Here is a 6000-nt window from a genome sequence, read left to right on the forward strand (position 1 = left end):
GAATCTAATTCAACACATTTTTCCGCAGCTACTTTAGACTCAATTACTATTTTTCGCTTTCTCGGTTTTGGAGTCGGAAAATACACGGGTTCAACGCTATTGATTGATAACAAATTATTTCGATGTAAAGTACGCGATCGTCCACGCCCAGACTCTGGTCTGACCACAAAAACAGGAATTTCCAAATTAGGTTGATCCTCAACAATGTAAACGCCAGGTTCCCATCGATCAGCTAATTTGTGTTTTCCCTGAAACGCTAAAGTACGTACTAAAACACGATCACCAATATCAAGACGAATACCTTTAACTTTCCGATCATATTTTGTCTTCTGTTTTTCTTTACAATTCTCTGATGATTTAATCGCTAATTCATAAGAACGTTGTAACCGTTCCTTTAACGCTTTTACATACGAATGTAATGACACATTAGACACTTCTCGACTCACTCCAAACGCTAAATCTATTGGAAGACGAGGGTGGCGTCCAAACATTAAATAGAAAGGTGAAAATCCAGTGGTTTCATGTCGTGTGCAATTATATGCATGTACAAGAGGTGCTACTTGTATTTTCCAATCATTTTTCTTCTCCGGCGTAAGTGTACCCAGCATATTCAAAAGTGTCCGATTAAATCTTTCACACTGCCCATTACCCATCGGGTGATAAGCTGTGGTGCGGGATTTATCCATACCTACTAAACTACATAATTCTTTAATAATTTTACTCTCAAAATTAGCTCCTTGATCAGAATGTATCCGACTTGGTAAACCATAATGAACTATAAAATTATTGAAAAATACTTCAGCCGTTGTGCGAGCTGTCATATTCCGTGTAGGTATTGCTTGAGCATATTTTGTGAACAGATCTGTAATAACTAGAATATACTGATAATTACCTTTAGATGGTTCTAGTGTTAGAAAATCCATCGCAACAACTTCAAGGGGGTGAGTAGTTTCTATATTCACCAAAGGGGCTCGGATATTTGTAGGAGATTTTCGTCTCAAACAACGTTCACAATTCTTGATCCAAAGTTCAACATCACTTGCCATACCAGGCCAATAAAATCGTTCCCTCATTAATACCATAGTTCTATCTCTACCCATGTGACCAAGATCATCGTGAAGAGCCTGAAATGCTAATTTCCTATAATGACATGGAAGTACGAGTTGTTCAATTATCTCCCCTTCATGTTCCACAGATCGATATAAAACTCCCTGTTTCAGCTTTAAGTGTTCTAAACGACGACATAATACTTGGACCTCTTTGTTGAACTCCTTGTCAAATGGCTTTATTCCCGACCTTAAATATTTAAGAATAGACAATATAGAGGCATCTTTTGCTTGTTCCTTTCTCCAATCACGTGGTGTCATACCATTTAGACCTAAATTTACCTCCGGCACTAATTCTGGTGATATACTTAAACATTCGGCATAATTACTCGGCTGAATAGAATTACAAATTACATGTACCTGTTCATGTGAAATATATTCCGATTCTTTATGTAATCTTGACAATAAATCGGCGTCCAAATTATTTTTCCCGGGTCTGTATTTTATTTCAAAATCATACGCAGAAAGAGCGGCGAGCCATCTATGACCTGTTGCATCTAATTTAGCGGAAGTCAAAATATAGGTTAATGGATTATTGTCGGTATACACCACAAACTTGTTCCCATACAAATAATCATGAAACTTTTCTGTAACGGCCCATTTTAACCCTAAAAATTCCAATTTATGAGCAGAATAATTTTGTTCCGATTTATTCACACTTCTGCTCGCGTAAGCCACAACTTTCAATAAATTATCTCGTTTCTGATAAAGAACTGCACCCAGACCAGTTTGACAAGCGTCAATATGTAAAACGAATGGTAACGTATAGTCACAGCTTGTAAGAATTGGAGAACTACACAAATGATCCTTTAATTCACAGAATGCATTTTCCTGCTCAATATCCCACTTCCACTTGACGGAAACATTACTTTTATTTTTCTTACCCGTTGTGGGCATCAAAATAGATAAAGGTTTTGATATTTTCGAAAAATCTTTCACAAAACGACGATAATAACCAGCAAATCCAAGAAATTTTCTTACCTCGACAGAATTCAATGGGCGTGGCCATTTTTGGATCACCTCAATTTTCTCTGGATCTGGTTCAATACCCGCTTCGGAGATAACATGTCCAACATAGTTTACACGTCTTTTAAAGAAACTACATTTATCAGGTGCTAATTTTAAATTACACTGACGTAAACGCTCTAAAACCTTATTTAAGCGCTGTAGATGCTCCTCGAATGAATCTGCAAAAATAATCAAATCATCAATATACACTACACATATCGTCAAATGAAGATCTCCTAAGCAATCTTCTAAAAGCCTCTGAAACGTCGCGGGAGAATTACAAAGACCAAAAGGAAGTCTGTTATACTCATAAAAACCAAGCGGACCAATTGTGAAAGCGGTACGCTCCTTATGTTCTTCGGCAACTTCGACCTGGTAATATCCGGACTTCATATCTAACTTTGAATAAAATTTGTTACCTGCTAAATGATCCAATAACTCATCAATTCTGGGAAGAGCGTACGAATCCTTGATCGTTCTATTATTCAATTGTCTGAAATCAGTGCACATGCGTAATTTACCGTTCTTTCTACGACAAAGTACCACGTTTGATGCCCATGGACTATGTGAATTTCTTATAACACCACATGCTAACAACTGCTTTAAATGATCTTTTACTTCAGTAAACATCGATGGAGGTATACGGCGGTGCCGTTGCTTAAACGGTTGTTCATCTATAAGTTCAATTCTGTGTTGTACTCTGGATGTATGTCCCAAGTCCAGATCATTATGTGCGAAAATATCGTCAAAACTTAACAACAGGTTCTTACCTTGAATTATCTCTTCCTCTGATAAATCGCTTTCGTCAATTTCTACTTTATTTAAGACCGAGGCATTGGATCCATCTGAAGTAACTTCGTTATCTTCAATATTTACCGGCTGTAGTTCACACACAATAGCTTTGGGTGAAATAACAATAGTATTTGTAGACACATTTGAAACGTTAACTGAAATATAATCTGTATTATTGTAATCATACATCATTATGGATGGAGAAACATCTAAATCAGATGAAATACTGGAACGTTGACATGGGTGTACCATCACCGACACCTTCGGGTATCGTAACTTTTTATCAACATAACATGGTAACGTTATACGAGAATTTGGACGAACTAGTATCCTATTGACTGAGGCACTTTTCACTATTCCTAAACTGAAATCTCGTTTGACTAATTCTTTTTCTGATAAATCCATACTACGAAAAGATAAATACCAAGAAGTGGTTAATTTCGCTTTTTGGAGAAAAGATTTCCCATGTTCATCTTTACATTGTTTCATCAGAAGAGTCAATACATTTGTTCCAAGTAAAACCGGAACCAATGAATTATATCTACTCACCGGAACTACTAATAAAATACAAGTTATTGTTTCATCTGTCAATTCTGAAAACTGTAAATCTGCTTCAATATATCCTTTATACGGCAATGGTTTACCATCAGCACATTCTATATCCAACATAGTTTTAAGCGGTTGTAAAGGTAAATGTTTTAATTTAGAATTATATAACTCTTCACTTACAGTAGACACAGTTGATCCAGTATCTAAAAGTGCAGTACAACAATTTCCCTCAACTTTAACATTGGCTTCATTAGGTTCACCAACTACAAAATTCGATTTCAACGTCGCTCTGGGAAGTCTCTGCGTGGAGTACCCCAGGGCGCTTCCCTTGGCCTGAGGTTGTGAACGTTTAAAGAACGATTCTGGTTAAATGCTGCTCTGCAACCCAACCTAATATGACCGTACTGACCACAAGCCCAACACTTGGGTCCCGGTCCTTGACTACTACGCCGATTATCCCGGTTATTACTACTAAAATTATTTGACATCTCACCTCTTGAATCATTTCCTTGTGACTGCCATCGTGGAACCTTAGGTCTGTCAACTTTATAAGCTAATTGCGAAACTTGATCCTTCAATCCACTAACTTGTGAAGAAATACTGTGAACTATCCCTTTAAGTTCCTGAAATTCAGAATTAGAAGACTTTGTATGTATCATGTTAAAAGGATTTGGCTTCGAAGTAGCGGTACTCGCTGATAAGTTTCGTTGGTTAACATCATGCTCTATACGGCGAAGTTGAACACGTAGTGTGTCGAAACTTGTTGATTTATCATATTTGTGAGCAGACAAATCACGTAAGTGTGGCAACAATCCACGCCAAAATACATTCCTTAATGTCTCATCGGATTCTTTAGGATCTGGACTACCCTCTCGAGTTACTCTTGCGAATATATCTTCTAACCGGCATGCCCAATCTGTAACCGTTTCAGATGGATATTGTTTAGCACTGTAAAAGAGTCCGATTAAAGATTCTGCTTCTTCACATGTACCGTAAACACTATGCAATTTGGCTAAGACAGTTTTAACATCAACATGCGGACCTAACCGCATTATAACCTTACCGGCCTCCCCTTTAAGTGATCGGCGAATAGCCAACAGTATTACATGGTTATCATATACACCTTCTGAAATTAAACAATCTACTTCGTATCTCCAAAGGTCGTAACTAACTTCACCTTTTCCTGGTTCACCATAAAACATTGACAACTTCGGCATCGGATTAACTGGTGGTCTTGATTTAGTAGACGACTCTGTTTCATCATCCGATTTAACCGGCCACTTACCTTTAGATTTCAAAACATCTTCCATCCACTCAGCAACGTCATCTTCAGTCTTACCTATACGCTTTGGAAAAAGACCCAACTTTCTTAGTGTGTTACCCAAGACCACAACTTCTTCCTCCGACATATTCAAACCAATCAACTGACCAAACTACTCTAAACTCTACATAAAAAAAACTCCACTGTTGATAAAATAAAGACAATACAAGTTATAGTGTTACTGGGATAACTGTTATATATTTTAGTATAATGCAATGTGTATTGAATGATGTTCTAAGATTATCAATAGTTACGGAATTTTATGCCCTAACTTATTTAAACTTGACCTATTTATTTATTAGTGCTGTCAACATCCATACTTACAACCATACATACCAGGTTTACCGACACTAAAAATAAATGAAAACAAACAAATTAACACTAAATTAATCAAATTAACACTAAATTAATCAATAGTTCATAATATTAATGTTCAATATTCACTGTTACACAGTTCCAATCTTCATCCAGAATCTGTTATAATTTCAGTTCCAGTGGTTAAACACTGTCACAAAGTCACGAGAATTCAAGCTTGATGATAATGTGCACATAAATTTGAATGTCAGTAATTAAACGCCATCGGATTCACTTTAAAGTCTAACGATAAGTTAATTGAAAACTAAACAGTTCAACTTGTTACTGGTACAACCAAGAAAATCTACTCCCCCTGGTGCCTCCATTATTGCAGACCTACCCTTTCCATCACCTGCAATGGTGTGGTAAAGTTGATAGATTGAACCTGCTTAGTTCGGGAAAATAGATTTCTTGATTGACAACACGATAAGGTTTAAATAAGTTTATATAATCCACAAATGACACATGATACAGTTTAAAACAATTAAATGAAACGCGTAAGCGCGTAGTCGATGTTGGTCGATCTAGATGTATTTCAATTCACCATAACCATTAAACACCATTTCTGTTGGTACTACACATAACTATAACACAAAATACATTTATGCTCGACAAGTTGGCCCTGAAAATACAATAGTTGCCATTATCCATATATTCGTAACCAACAGTTCTATTGGCTACACATCCTACAATTTTTACCTTACAGTATTTGAATTACATATATAATTATATATCAAACACTCATGAAACTCACAGTCCACTTGCAGTCATCTATTACAAGAAAGTTAAATTAAATAGCTTACCCATTTGTGGAAAAGAGCCGGTATTGACCTTCACTAAATCTGTAACATGTGGTACTGATGCATGCGT

This window comes from Patella vulgata, chromosome 7 (assembly GCF_932274485.2).
Source record: "Patella vulgata chromosome 7, xgPatVulg1.2, whole genome shotgun sequence".
Classification (NCBI taxonomy): domain Eukaryota; kingdom Metazoa; phylum Mollusca; class Gastropoda; family Patellidae; genus Patella; species Patella vulgata.